The sequence below is a fragment of the Pleurodeles waltl genome, chromosome 5 (genome assembly GCF_031143425.1).
Source record: "Pleurodeles waltl isolate 20211129_DDA chromosome 5, aPleWal1.hap1.20221129, whole genome shotgun sequence".
NCBI lineage: Eukaryota > Metazoa > Chordata > Amphibia > Caudata > Salamandridae > Pleurodeles > Pleurodeles waltl.
In genome coordinates, this window is record NC_090444.1 from 1,860,269,145 (window position 1) to 1,860,284,736 (window position 15,592).

The 15,592-nt window shown below is 49.7% G+C and overlaps 1 protein-coding gene across 1 annotated transcript in view; it reads right to left on the reverse strand.

Moving 5' to 3' along the window:
* The window catches only part of LOC138296886 (solute carrier family 22 member 7-like), a 198,669-nt gene that overhangs the window by 23,226 nt on the left and 159,851 nt on the right, over positions 1-15,592 (reverse strand). The window lies entirely within an intron of this gene.

Genomic DNA, 15,592 nt, shown 5'->3' on the forward strand with positions numbered 1-15,592 from the left:
AACCTGTTTAAATAGAATGTGTGGGCTGCAGGATCCTCAGAACATAAAGGAATGATATCAAGATAGATGACTATGGTCTGGAGAATTAAGTTGGAAAAAATTGCATTCATGAAGTGCTGATTGACAGCAGGGGCATTACAAAGGCAACTGTAGGTAAGAATAGTCAGTGAAGACACAGTTACACAGCAACACCTGAGATCACATACTAAAACTACTTAAGAAGTGCAACTGTTCTAACTATATACCTGCTTGTGGTAACTCAGGGGTAAGCAGTCTTTGGGGTGCAAGCACAGCTGCAAAAGCTGCTTGTGCCTGAATTTGCACTTTATGGTCATCTTATTTTGTGGTGACAACTTGTACAGCACTCTGTCATCCAGAGGGATATCCAGGCGCTGGATTTGAGGATCTAGCAAAGCCTAGCTCCTAGTGAGGTTGTTCAAATCCTCAGTTTTTCACATTATTGTGAAATTCAAGAAGTGAGGAGGGGGCTTGGATGTGTAGCAACATGTCATCCCAGGCTTGAAAAGGAAGGCTCGGCAGCCAGCTCTGGTTTCACGTATGCAAGGCATGTGTGCAAGTAAGAGTCCAGCTGAGCGGAGGTATTTGAATGGTGAGCCAAAGTGAGTGCAGGGTTTCAATTATTTAGGAGTGCTCGGTCCAGTATTGGAACCAGTGATCCTCCTTAAGGTGATGTGAGATGTGTGCACTTTCTGGCAGGTTGAGAGCTATTCTTGCGACTGAGTACTGAATGGTCTTCAACCTTGTGATGAGTTTCTTGTGGATCCCGGCTCAGAGGGTGTTTTCGTTCTCCAGTTTTCTCAGGACGAGGACATGTCCGATGATCGTCTGAGTGATGATCAGGAGCCATTTCCAAAATTTCTCTTCACCTTCAGGGTGTGGAAGAATGAGGCAGTGATGGCCTGTGACTGACACATTTAAAGAATGTAACAAGTATGTGCATGGTTCACTCTTTTTAGAAAGGTTGGCTCTGTAACACATGAGACATCCATCTCAACTATTTTGTTTTATAGGGAAAGCTTGCCACAGTTCTTACCCCATAGTCATGTGCATGCTGAGGCTTTCTGTCTTGGTCTTGTCTGTTCCCGATGGTGAGGCATTCTAGAAACTGCAAGCCGAAAGAGGATCTCCAATTATATGCTGAGAATGAAGCCTTGATGTTGAATTCCAAACTCAGAGACTCCACTGAAGATAACTTTATGAGTCGCCAATGAACTGGGGGAGATATCATCTCCTCCTAGATACACACAGAGGCAACAGAGGGTCCCTAGACTGGGTTCGGCATTGGCCGGGAGTTGAAACCAAGATGACTACTGAATGTTTGTTGTGAGGAAACATCTCTGGTAGTTTGATGAAAGCATGTGTGGTTTCGCAGGAGTCTTTCAAGCCACTAGACATTGATGCACAATGGGAGATACTAAGACTATGGGCATAGGGATCTAGGCGCGGGGCAAGGATAACCAGGGCTAACAATGCCTTCAGAGGATGACACTAAGAGTGTCCGAAGAATTGGTGTGTATAACCTAAATCAGCATTATGGTACACAGTGCAAGATAGGTCTGTGACTGCAACCCCCAGAGTGCACTTGTGTTCTGAAAATGCAATCTGTCCTATATCATAGGTCCTGTTTCTCTCTGGTTGCCAAAGAGCCAGAAGACCAGGTGGAGGACTGCTGGCTAGCTCAGCCCTCCTCTCCTGATCATGGTCTGCAATTAATAAACTCATGAACTTTTACCTGCACCTTCAGTGTTCAGTTTACTACAATTTGGTGATGAGTTGCCACCAGTAGTCACCAGACTATAATATAAGGGGAGAAACAAGACAGACAAAAAAGAAATCATCACTGGATATCTCTGTGTGAGCTCAATCCAACTGTGACTCATGACAAGTAGGAGCACTTATATCAGTGATTATCTACTTATCTTGACAACTCTTATTTGCTGTCAGGGCTTATTTTGAAGAAATTTCTGCTTTTAGCATTACAACATTCATCTCTTCCTGAGAAACCTGCCTTCTCTCCCCATGTGCAGACTCACGGTCCTTGCTGAGCGCGGGTCTCTACATTTTTCAGAACACGGTACTCATTCCCAAAGAGCAACCATTTCTCAGGGTGAGCATTCAATTAAAAATAATTTTCAAGATAGTTTGAAGATATCTTCCAGCAAGTCCACGCTCTCTTTGATCTGGCTATTCAGCCATAAAATGAATGTCCAGGCAGAGGCTAATTTGAGCTGGTGGTTGTCAGGAGAGCCCACTGGCACTTATGTTTCTTCAGTGAATTTTGATTCAAAACTAGAGAGACAAAACCACAAAATGAGGTAAGAAGGAAGGAGAGAAAAACAGAAAAACAGTGAAAAAGCATGGGTGAAAAGAAATCTGTGAGAGAGATCAAGAGGCAGAGACTGATGGTGATGGTGAATTAGAGAGGTGTGGGGTGGAATTAAGAATACCCACCCATGAGCAAACTCGGGAACCTGCTACATATTCTTTAACAAATTAAGCTATGGGTTTCATAATACCTCAGGTCTAATAATCTTCATCAGGTCACTCAGTTCTAATAACCTTCGTCTAATGCAGGTCCCACAATTTTCCAAGATGACTTGGGAAGGAATTTCCTTTACGTTTCAGACATCCATACTGTGGAATGCTCGCCCAGTTAATCTTTATATGGCTGCTATCTTTAAAAAAGAACTAAAAACATTAATTTTCATAAAGGTTAATCCCTGGTGCTCTTCTGTTGCTTGTAGTCAGTCTCACTAAGCTGAGTGTGCTGGGACACTTCTGATGAAGCAGCTGGGCACTGTACAAATGTCTTTGATTGGCTGATTGATACCTTCACTGTTTTTGAGTCAGTGGCTCTGGGTCTCTCCCACCCTTTGATCCATACTGTGCCCTTGATTGACAATGTGGGCTGGTGTCACTTCATTAACATTATAATCTTATAACGCACACATTGGCATTGTGAAGCTTTTCCACCCTCACCCCTACTCAAAACCAACTTTAGCAACGTGACCTAACCACCCACCAACACGTTCAGTCACAAGGGGTTGACGGAACAATACCAAGGGTTGGGCCACCAAATTTGTTGAAAAGAGAAGTCAAAAGAACAAGTCTGGAAAACATCTCAGGGACTGGTATGAGTTCAAAAACCCAAAAGTCAATCTTAAGGCTATGGTGACCCAATAAGGTTCAAATGAAATGGTCACTACATGTGCTTGTTTTCAGTTGAGTCAACATTACATTTAAAAAGTATTTTTGCGTCCTTCAATATCATTTGTTACATTAGCCTGTTATCTAAAACCTTATGGTGGATGCTATTATCACACCTGGGGGTAGCAGAGTGTCAGGTGTTGTCATCATACCTTGTCTGTGGCTATTGATATTGTATTATAAATAAAAGTTTTTTCAAAAATAGGTATGGTCCTTGACTATAATAGGGAGGTGCAACAAATTCTAAACCGCTGACACCTTTTGTAATAGTTAATAACAGAGGGAAATAGTCGCTCTTACACTTTAAGTAACACGGTACCACTTCCCAGTCCCAGTCTTTGCCAGAGTGCAATGTAAAATCAACAATACACCCACTACTGAACGTATGATGGGCAATGCTTCTGCCTGTCCAAGTGCTGGCAGTCATTCCTGTGAACCAAATGAATGAAACTCACTAAGTCTAGCACATCTTGGCTTCTTTTATTGCTTATTGTAACGGTAGAGGGTCCACCAGGCACGGCACAAGGAACGCAAAGTTCCACTGCTAAAAGTCGTCATAGTGACAATGTGATCAAACGTGACCAGGTTGTCAGATACAAATGATGAATATCAGAGTTGCCTTATAATACTCTAAACACTGTGGGGAGCTAAAGGGCAGCTCCCTCAACTGGGATCACCAGTCCTTCATCTATTCTCATAACCGGTGTTCATCCACATTTATAAAAGGACGATAACGTGTGCGAGAAGGTGATCAGGTTTACATAACTCCCAAAGTGGTGGTGTGCAGGAACAAGAGGCAACAAGCGGACCTGAGCTGACCTGAGCATGCTGCAGGGGTGACGACTGCCGGCGCTCAAGATGGCAGCCATGTGAGCGTCGGTTGTCAGCAGCCTCTCCACCAAGGTGATCCTACCTGGTGAGGAGACTGGAGGTGGCCCGAGTGACAGTGAACTCTTGCGCTGCATTGTTGAGGCAGCACAATGTACAGGGGCGACTGGAGAAGGATGTACGGGTGCAGCCGAGTCGAGGGGTACACCGCCCAAGAGTCCTGCGACCGAGGCAGAGCAGTGAAGGCCGTGCAGCGTGCTGGGCTGGCAGCTAACTGGGGGCCTGACGGTGCAAAAAAGATACAAGGGGGTGGCAGAGACGCCTGGGGTGCAACAGTGACAAGCAGAGGAGCTAGGGACTGGGCTGCCTCTGTGCTGGAGTGGTGGTGGTCAGGGGTGGCAGAGACTCCCGGGGTGCAACGGTGACAAGCAGAGGAGCTAGGGACTGAGCTGCCTCTGTGCTGGAGTGGTGGTGGTCAGGGGTGGCAGAGACTCCCGGGGTGCAACGGTGACAAGCAGAGGAGCTAGGGACTGGGCTGCCTCTGTGCTGGAGTAGTGGTGGTCATAAATGATCACTAGCCATCCAGAGGTAACTGCATTGGCGGTCTGCCATGCACGCATGTTGTGAGAGACACTCCCACCAAAACAACTAATTAACCTGCTGGCATAGACAATATTGCATTTGGGACCAGGACGCCAAGCAATATTTACTATGGGCACGAAAACAGAAGCAGTTTTTGGTGTGCTGAGCCCAAAAGGGCTACACTGCTTAACCTTTATCCCTGAGAGCAAAGGATGGGGTCCTGGGAGCAAATACTTGTGCACATCATTCTGGAACCCATTGGGCTGCCACAGGGACTGTGTTTTTGATCTGCCCCTACCAAAACTGCTTTAATAGGCGCATTTATTTGACTGTGTGGTGCCCATGTTCCTATCTATTGCAAAACTCTTATAAACAGCAGACAAAGGCCCTGATGGCTCACTGAACATTGCAACGGTGCAGGCTCCTTGGGCAGCTGGTGTCTTAGCTTCAAATGGCTTGAAGACAGTGAGGATGTGACTAAGGAGCGATCTCTGGTGATGTTGGGTGAATGGGCCTGTTGGACATATTGCTGGTTTTTACCAATTGCTGCATGACCCTGAAGCAAGTGGGCGTCATTCATTTCAATTCGACATCAAGGCAGGGTGTCACTCTACTTGAAAATACAATAATGGCTATGCATGGCTATGCAGGAAAGCATGCAATCTATTGATGGTAAAATCAACACTCTCAATATCCGTATGGATCATATGACAGCCAAGCTGGACCAACAGACAGTTTGCATAATGACAGCGAAGCAAAATTTCTCTAATGCTGAAGAGGATCTGCAGTTTGTCTGCACAAGATGTTTAAATATGGAATGTGTTGCAGTTAAACAGGCCAAAAATGAAGACTTGGAAGCGTGGTCCCACCAGAACAATCCCAGAATTATTGGATTTCCAGAATCCACTAAGAGCATAAAAATGGAGCAGTTTGTGAAAATTATGCTTAGTGAACTGTTCAGAGCGAATAATATGTCAGCTATGCTGGTGATAGAGTGAGCGCATAGGTTTCTGGGGGTCGAACGCCCTCTGGAGACACCACATGCTATGTTTCTTAATTACTGGGATCGAGATGCGATTCTGCACTTACCATTGAAAAGAAGGATATACAATACCAAGGTAATGCAGTTGCATCCTTTCCTAACTTTACAACAGCAGTACAGGTACTGCGCAAGAATATCTCCCCATCAAAAAGAAACTGCAACAGGTGGGTATCTCCTACGCAATGCTTTACCCCACCAGTTTTAGAATTGAACACCAAAGATCACAGAAACTACTAACCACTTCCAAAGTGGCTCTGGCACATGCAAATAGACTCACCTCGAAACGCTCAAGCAGCATGAGTCAGACTTGAATGAAACTGAAGAATAATTCTCTGTTCTCTGTTCTCCACACATGCTGACAGTGCCCAGAGTATGTTTATATATGGTTTCCTAACCAGGGGTGGGGTGCTTCACTTCTGGGTCAAGAGACCACCCAAGGGAAATGCACAAGTGTCTATGAAATGTGTCTGACTGTCATATACTGGGACTCCTCCAGGATGGCTGTCAAGTATAAGGGTAGCTTGTGCAGACACATGAGGCAAGGGGCTCTACTCACCATGCGAGGACCTATAGCTCCACTGGAATATATATTCTAGAGCTGGTAATCTACTGTCAGTCCTCGCCACCTTCTCCTACCTAGAGGTTGTACCGGGCCTCTGACTGCCCCCTGGAAGGGTGCACCCCATATGTTTTTCCACGGTTGTGTAGTTATGACTGATAAACACTTCTTTGTTAGAAGCCATTTGTTATTGTTTGAATGTGGAAATGTCTTTGGCACGATTGGGATTCAGTAGTGGAGTGTGTTTGCATTTCTTGTTGACTCACAATAGTTGAACTGCCACATGCTGTTTTTATTAAGAATGCCGTAGGATACCCGGATGAATGAGAAGCATGATGCAGAATTGGTTAACCAGTCATATCTCCAGGTAAAGGATGAATAACACTAATAACCCTGGGAAAGTGCGTCAGGTGATGGCATATTTATCAAATCAAATCATTAACATTTATAAAGCGCGCTACTCACCCGTGCGGGTCTCAAGGCGCTAGGGGAAAAAGGGGGGTTATCGCTGCTCGAACAGCCAGGTCTTTAGGAGTCTCCGGAAAGCGGAGTGGTCCTGGGTGGTCCTGAGGCTGGTGGGGAGGGAGTTCCAGGTCTTGGCCGCCAGGAAGGAGAAAGATCTCCCACCCGCCGTGGAGCGGCGGATGCGAGGGACAGCAGCGAGTGCGAGGCCAGAGGAGCGGAGGAGGCGGGTGGGAACGTAGAAGCTGAGGCCTCTGTTGAGGTATTCCGGTCCCTTGTCGTGGAGGGCTTTGTGTGCGTGGGTGAGAAGTCGGAAGGTGATCCTTTTGCTGACTGGGAGCCAGTGCAGGTGTCTCAGGTGTGCGGAGATGTGGCTGCTGCGGGGTATGTCGAGGATGAGGCGGGCCGAGGCGTTTTGAATGCGTTGCAGGCGATTTTGGAGTTTGGCTGTGGTCCCGGCGTAGAGGGTGTTGCCGTAGTCCAGGCGGCTCGTGACGAGGGCGTGGGTCACGGTTTTTCTGGTGTCGGCGGGGATCCAGCTGAAGATCTTGCGGAGCATGCGGAGGGTGAGGAAGCAGGCGGAGGACACGGCGTTGACTTGCTTGGTCATGGTGAGGAGAGGGTCCAAGATGAAGCCGAGGTTGCGAGCGTGGTCTGTGGGGGTCGGTGCGGTGCCAAGGGCCGTGGGCCACCAGGAGTCGTCCCAGGCGGACGGGGTGTTGCCGAGGATGAGGACTTCCGTTTTTTCAGAGTTCAGCTTTAGGCGGCTGAGCCTCATCCAATCTGCGACGTCCTTCATGCCCTCTTGTAGGTTGGTCTTGGCGCTGGCGGGGTCCTTGGTGAGGGAGAGTATAAGTTGCGTGTCGTCGGCGTAGGAGGTGATGATGATGTTGTGCTTGCGTACGATGTTGGCGAGGGGGCTCATGTAGACATTGAAGAGTGTCGGGCTGAGTGATGAGCCTTGGGGTACGCCGCAGATGATCTCGGTGGGTTCTGAGCAAAACGGAGGGAGGTAAACTCTTTGGGAACGGTTTGAGAGGAAGGAGGTGATCCAGTCCAGGGCCTGGCCTTGGATTCCGGTGGAGCGGAGGCGGGTGATTAGGGTGCGGTGACAGACGGTGTCAAAGGCAGCCGAGAGGTCGAGCAGAATGAGGGCGACTGTTTCACCGTTGTCCATCAGGGTTCTGATGTCGTCAGTGACTGGGATGAGGGCAGTTTCAGTGCTGTGGTTGGTTCGGAATCCGGTTTGTGAGGGGTCAAGCAGGTTGTTGTCTTCCAGGAAGGTGGTCAGCTGTTTGTTGACGGTCTTCTCTATTACTTTGGCTGGGAAAGGCAGAAGAGAGATGGGGCGGAAATTTTTCAGGTCGCTCGGGTCAGCCGTAGGTTTCTTTAGTAGGGCGTTGACTTCGGCGTGTTTCCAGCATTCGGGGAAGGTAGCAGAAGAAAAAGAAGAGTTGATGACGGTCTGGAGGTGCGGGGCGATGATGTCGTCGGCTTTGTTAAAGATGAAGTGCGGGCAGGGGTCCGAAGGGGTCCCGGAGTGGATAGAGTTCATGATGGATTTGGTTTCTTCCATGTTTATGTGGGACCAGTTGTTAAGGGTGATGGCCGTGGATGCCGGTTCGGTGGTGTTTGGTTGGGTCTGGTGTCCGAAGCTGTCGTGGAGGTCGCTAATCTTGCGATGGAAGAAAGTGGCGAGGGATTCGCACAGATCCTGTGAGGGTGTGACGGCGTTGCTGTTGGCGCTGGGGTTGGAGAACTCCTTGACGATGCTGAAGAGTTCTCTGCTGTTGTGTCTGTTTTATTCCAGTCTGTCGGTGAAAAAGTTCCTTTTGGCGGCGCGGATCAGGTGGTGGTGTTCGCGGGTAGCGTTCTTGAGGGCGGTCATGTTGTCAGCGGTGCGGTCCTTGCGCCAGGCTTTCTCAAGGGCGCGACAAGTTTTCTTTGATTCTTTGAGGGTGTCAGAGAACCAGAGAGGTTTTTTGGTGTTGGTCTGTCGATGCGTGCGTTTGAGGGGAGCAAGGATGTCTGTGCAGTTGGAGATCCAGTTTGTGAGGTTGAGGGCTGCGTCGTTGGGGTCGGTGGTGAGGGTGGGTTGGTTGGCGGCGAGTGCGGAGAAGAGTTGCTCTTCGGGGATCTTGTTCCACTGTCGACGAGGGATGGGTTGGGTGCGGAGGTGGCGGGTCTCGCGTCGGAATGTGAAGTGGACGCAGCTGTGGTCGGTCCAGTGTAGGGCGGAGGCGTGGCTGAAGAAGACGTGTTTGCTGGCGGAGAAGATGGGGTCAAGCGTGTGTCCGGCGATGTGGGTGGCGGTGTTCACCAGTTGTTTGAGGCCGAGGTTGTCGAGGTTGTCGAGCAGGGTGGTGGTGTTGGGGTCGTTGTTTTGTTCCAGATGGAAGTTGAGGTCACCTAGGAGGATGTAGTCCGGCGAGGCGAGGGCGTGCGGGGAGATGAAGTCGGCGATGGCGTCGCTGAAAGGGGCGCGTGGCCCGGGAGGACGGAAGATGAGGGATCCTCTGAGGGTGGTCCTCGGATCGGTGCGAATCTGAAAATGCAGGTGTTCAGCGGCGAGAGGGGTGTCTTCGGTGGAGGTGGTGACGCTGATGGAGTCTTTGAAGACGATGGCGATACCTCCTCCTACCTGGTTGGTGCAGTCTTTTCTGGAGATCTTGTAGCCTTCGGGGATGGCAGTGGCGATGTCAGGGGCCGAGGCGGCGTTCATCCAGGTCTCCGTGATGAAGGCGACGTCCGGTGCTATGGAGTCCAGGAGGTCCCAGAGTTCAACGGCGTGTTTGTGGACGGAGCGAGTGTTGACTAGGATGCACTTGAGGTGGTTGATGGCGCGTGGGCTGGTGGTCATGGTTGTTGCGTGGTGGAAGGTGCGTTTGCAGGAGTTGCAGGCGAAGGGTCCATGGGTGCGTTTGGGGTGAGCTTGGAAGCAAGTGTTGGAGCGTCCTGGGTTGAGGGCGTGGAGGGTGGTGGGGTCGTAGCGGGTCAGCGGGGCTTGGGAGAGCTGGGGTCCAGGGGTCGTGTCGCTGGGCGCGGGACAGGCGCGGACGGGCGCAGACGGGCTTGCCTCTGGCGCGCCAGCGGAGCGGTCGTGCAGCGGCCGCCATATGAGGTAGGAGGGGGGGAGGGGTCAGGTGGGGGCGAATGGGAGCTGGGGGGCGGGGGCGTGCAGGAGGTCGCGGCGGGAAAGCGCGAGGGAGGGGGGGGACAGGTAGAGTGAGAAGAGCTGGGGGAGGGGGGTTTAAGGATGGAGGGGGGTGAGTGTTAGGAGGTTTAGGAGATAAGGGAGAAAGATAGGAGTAGGGTTGAGAAGATAGGGGAAGGGGGGTTGTAGAGGTGGGTGAGGGTGAGAGGTAGAGTGAGAGGATAGGAAGATAGGTAATAGGGGGGGTGAGGGGGGGGGAGAGATAGAGAAATAGATAGAGAAAATAGATAGGGAAATCGATAGATAGGGAAATAGATAGAGAGATAGGAAGATAGGAGGAGGTGGAGAGTGAGGGAGTTAGATAGTGGGATAGAGAGATAGAGAGATAGGTAGATAGGAGGAGTGGGGGAGGTAGATAGTGAACGGGTTAGATAGGGGAGATAGAGAGGGGGATGCGAGTGGAGGAGGGGGATGAGGCAGGAGCAGGAGGGCAGGCGCGGGGAGAAGAGGACAGAGGAGGCAGAGGAGCCGGTCAGAAGACAAGAAGAACAGAAGACAAGAAGACAAGAAGAACAGAAGACAAGAAGAACAGAAGAACAGAAGAACAGAAGACCGGAAGGAGAGAAGAAAGGAAGATCAGAAGACCGGAAGGAGAGAAGAAAGGAAGACCGGAAGAACACAGAAGAACACAGAAGAACACAGAAGAAGATACAGAAGAAGATACAGAAGAAGATACAGAAAACGAAGAACAAAGGGCAGAAGACCACAGAAGAAGATGAGGAAGAAGAGAAGTAGAGTGAAGACGGGGGAAAGAAGAGTACAGAAGAAGATTACAGACGAGGAGCGAGGAGGAAGAACAGAAGAACAGAGAAGAAGAAAAGAAGAAAAGAAGCAGGAGCAGGAGAGAGGGTGAGTACTGCAGGGCAGAGCGAGGGGCTGGGAGGTGGGGGGTACTTACTGTGAGGTGGGTCTCAGGAACTCAGGAACCTGGAGGAGCTGCAGCGGCAGGGGGAGCGACCTACCCTTGGGTCAAGGGTCGCTTGAACCTGGAGGAGCTGCAGCGGCAGGGGGAGTGACCTACCCTTGGGTCAAGGGTCGCTTGAACCTGGAGGAGCTGCAGCGGCAGGGGGAGCGACCTACCCTTGGGTCAAGGGTCGCTACCACTGTCGCGCAGCGGCCGCCATATGAGGTAGGAGGGGTCAGGTGGGGGCGAATGGGAGCTGGGGGGCGAGGGCGTGCAGGAGGTCGCGGCGGGAAAGCGCGAGGGAGGGGGGGACAGGTAGAGTGAGAAGAGCTGGGGGAGGGGGGTTTAAGGGTGGAGGGGGGTGAGTGTTAGGAGATTTAGGAGATAAGGAAGAAAGATAGGAGTAGGGTTGAGAAGATAGGGGAGGGGGGGTTGTAGAGGTGGGTGAGGGTGAGAGGTAGAGTGAGAGGATAGGAAGATAGGTAATAGAGGGGGTGAGGGAGGGGGGAGAGATAGAGAAATAGATAGAGAAAATAGATAGGGAAATCGATAGATAGGGAAATAGATAGAGAGATAGGAAGATAGGAGGAGGTGGAGAGTGAGGGAGTTAGATAGTGGGATAGAGAGATAGAGAGATAGGTAGATAGGAGGAGTGGGGGAGGTAGATAGTGAACGGGTTAGAAAGGGGAGATAGAGAGGGGGATGCGAGTGGGGGAGGGGGATGAGGCAGGAGCAGGAGGGCAGGCGCGGGGAGAAGAGGACGGAGGTGGCAGAGGAGCCGAAGACAAGAAGAACAGAAGACAAGAAGACAAGAAGAACAGAAGAACAGAAGACCGGAAGGAGAGAAGAAAGGAAGATCAGAAGACCGGAAGGAGAGAAGAAAGGAAGACCGGAAGAACACAGAAGAACACAGAAGAACACAGAAGAAGATACAGAAGAAGATACAGAAGAAGATACAGAAAACGAAGAACAGAGGGCAGAAGACCACAGAAGAAGATGAGGAAGAAGAGAAGTAGAGTGAAGACGGGGGAAAGAAGAGTACAGAAGAAGATTACAGACGAGGAGCGAGGAGGAAGAACAGAAGAACAGAGAAGAAGAAAAGAAGAAAAGAAGCAGGAGCAGGAGAGAGGGTGAGTAGCGCAGGGCAGAGCGAGGGGCTGGGAGGTGGGGGGTACTTACTGTGAGGTGGGTCTCAGGAACTCAGGAACCTGGAGGAGCTGCAGCGGCAGGTGGAGCGACCTACCCGTGAAAAATTTAGACAGGCATAATGTGCAGTTTGCCCTCCTACAGGACACAAGTCTTACCAAGTACTCTGAGGGTTCCATTGGGGCCTGCTGGGCATGCACCCGGGTGGCCTCATCCTACTTTCCTACTTTAGGGGGGGTCTTACTGTGGATAAAAAGGGGGTACCTTTCATGCATTGCAATTATGAAATAGATGATTGAGGAGCTTTGTGCTAGTGAGGGGGAACATCTATAGGACACTGATCACTTTAGTATCCTCATATGAGCCAAACACATATGACCCTGAATTTACAAACTCCTCTGGCACCGCCTACACATGCTCCTGGCCTTTATATGGGGGAGCCTAAATACATATTTAGACCCGATACTGGACCAGTCAGCCAATGGAGTCTGGCAAAGGAATAATTCAGCCCAGGTTCTTAGGGAAGGAATGGATGATAGCGGGTTGGTGGACCTGTGGAGACTGCAGAATCAAACTGGCAGGGAGGGCACCGTCACCTCCTCAGAGCATGGAACATGGTCTAGGTAGGATTATTGGCAGGTGACCCGGGATGTTAGCACTTGGGCTGTTGAGGAACAACAGCTGCCAAGAATATTGTCAGGTCATGCACCTGTGAAGCTTGTCCTCAAATTCCACACACATACTCCTGTACCATTTATCAGGAGGTATCAGTCCAGGGCATTACTACATCCTGTGCCATCCGTGAAAACTTTGAAAACAATGTAGGTTCTGTGGAAAGAGTGGACACTACTTGTGAAGTGTTTAATGTTACCATTAGGGGAAGCAAGCAAGCAGGTTTATTAAAGACCCTGCGTACAACAACTCAACACGATAGAGCAAAAGATCCATGATCTGGAAGTGGATTATAAGTCTGCACCTAGCCATCATACTCTAGCCACCATTAGGGTAAAAAGCATGGCCTATAATGTGATGGTGGAACAGGAGGTGCACCATCTATCTAGGCACCACATGGAGAGGTCCTTCGGGAAAGGGGGCATCCATGCCAAATCAGGCAGGAAAGCTGAAAAACCTCTGGGCACACACACACATCATGTCTGTAACCTACCACTAGGGCAAGACTTACTATGATACCCCCATCCAACATGACTACTTCTAAAGTCGTTTATACTCAACTATATGACACACGCATCTTGGACTCAGAGGTGGAAGTTGCTGCATATTTAGAAGACGTACAGTTGGCAAGGCTCTCTCTGGGGCACCAGGAATACCTCACACAGGCTCTCACTGTGGACACGATGAAGGAGGCCATTTGTACCCAACCTAGTGGCAAAGCCCCCTGTATGGAAGGACAGACGTGTGAATTCTGTAGGAGGCTATCCCTCTATGTAGTGTGCAGAGCTAGGCACACTGTGCAGGGGGTCCAGGCAGCCACACATTGGTTTACAAGGGTAAAAACTAGACCACCTAAAGCTCTAATTTTTATGGTAGCTTGGTCGAGCAGTTACGCTAATCTTGGAGAAGTGCAAAGAAATTGTTGTACTCACAATATCAATAAATTAAGGCACATACTCAAGAAAATAACTTGAGACCAATTTACAAAACTACTTCAGATTTTTATAAACTTTTTAAGACCAAGATCATCAAAATTAGGTAAGCACTTTCTAAGTTATGAATTGTTAAAGTTTTAATTAGTAAGGGGCAGATTTAAGGAAAGTGGTGCTTCACCCAGTACAGCACCACTTTCCTTGTGCCCCTTAGCGCTCCTTTATCACCACCATGTGTGCGGCGTATTTAAGATACAGTGCATCATGGCGCAGGGCAGGGGGCTATAGCGTCAACATTTTTGACGCTATTGATGTACTGTACAGGGTTATCGCCAAAATGTTGGCGCTAACCATGAACAGTACATAGGGGGCCCATTGTAAACAATAGTGTGCCCCCCTTTTAACGCCTGCTCTGAGCAAGCGTTAAAAGTGCCGAAAAAAATTATGCAAAGAAATCTCTTAGATTTTTTTGCGCTATTTGTTCGCACCCCCTAACGTGGGGACGCCCACTTTGCATACGTTATGCCTGGCACGGGCATAATGTAGCGAAAAGGGTTACAAAGTGGCGCAATGTATGCATTGCGCCACTTTATAAATATGGCGCATCGAAAAGGCCACCTTAGTGTCAAAAAGATCTTAAATCTGTGCCTAAGTCTTTCTGTGCGTAATTATGCACCATAGGAATCAGTGGACGAATACTTTGAAAATTCACAGTTAACAAGACAATGCATTTACCAATGTCTCCTTTTGCAGATAGGTCGAGGTCATCATTGGGTACCCTGAACCAGCTGGAGAAGTTCAGACGACTCCCGGTTGTGGTGGGAGCAGCTGCAAAAAAGTCAGTGGAGCTGGTGCCATTCCACTGCTGGGACCACTTGAAAAAGCACTGCACACGTAGACTTAAAGGTAAGTCCCGGGGTTCCCTTGAAGTGTCGAGGTTGCAAGAGGTGGAAGACCCTTAGGGCACAGCTGGATCTTTGGTGCAGGGCACAGGGCGGCTGGGAACAGAGCAAATCGGTGAGCCAGGAGCTGTGCGCAAAGGTGCCCTTAAAAGCAGGAGCTAGGTCACTTTGAGGGTCACTCTGGTGGGAGGTCCAGGTGGTTCTTGAAGTCCCTTGACTGGGGCTTCCTTCTGGGCCTTTTTCAGTCCAGAATGGACTGTCCTTCTGGGTGTCTGATGTGAGGTGACCAGTACTTGGAGCTATTGCACAGTCTAGCCACTGGAGTTCACAGTGTTCTCAAACTTGGCACACCTTAACATTTTGTCAGCACGGTTCAATGGGTGGAGTTTGGTCCTGCTGCGGCATCCAGTTACTTGGTCAGCAGCCGGTCAGTGAAGTAGCCTTCAATGGGTCTTTGGTTCCTTGGGGTTGCAGAGTGATGCCATCTCTGTGAAGGGATAGCTTTGGTGATTTTCAAAGGGTGAAGGTTCTCTGGGGTTTTGTAGAGTCTGTCTGATGCCCAAGCAACCCCTCAGCGGCAATTGCTGAGTTCTGGGTGCAGCAGGCAGGGTTTGGCACCATTTCTTGCTGCCGCAGGACTTCAGTTCGTGAGCCTCAGGTCTTCTTTGTTATTGGTCTTCTTTTGTTCATGGAATCTGATTTCTTGGTCTAGGAATGCTCACTAAGTACTGTAATTAGTGTCATTTTATGGGGGAACCTAGCAGTGACCAATGGGTCATCTACCTTAGGGTGGCTACACCCACTAAGTGACCACTTCCTGTGGGCAGAAGTCACATCCCTATACCTGATTGGCCATTTTCCTTCCATCCAAGAGGGAGAAAAATGAAATGGAGAGGTCACCTCTCATGCAACAACTTAGGGGTGGTGCAAGCCAGGACTGGCCACTCATCCTATCCTTTGTCTGGTTTCCCGTTGTAGCTCCTGCCAAAAGTAGGGGCTTCAAAAGGGGGAGGCCATTTTCTGCTAGCAGCAGGCTTGGGTGTTGAGTTTCAAGGGCGGTAAGCCCTTTGAAGCTCCTAGGCAGGGCTGTGCACATTCCCGTGGGAGGTGTGGTAGCACCT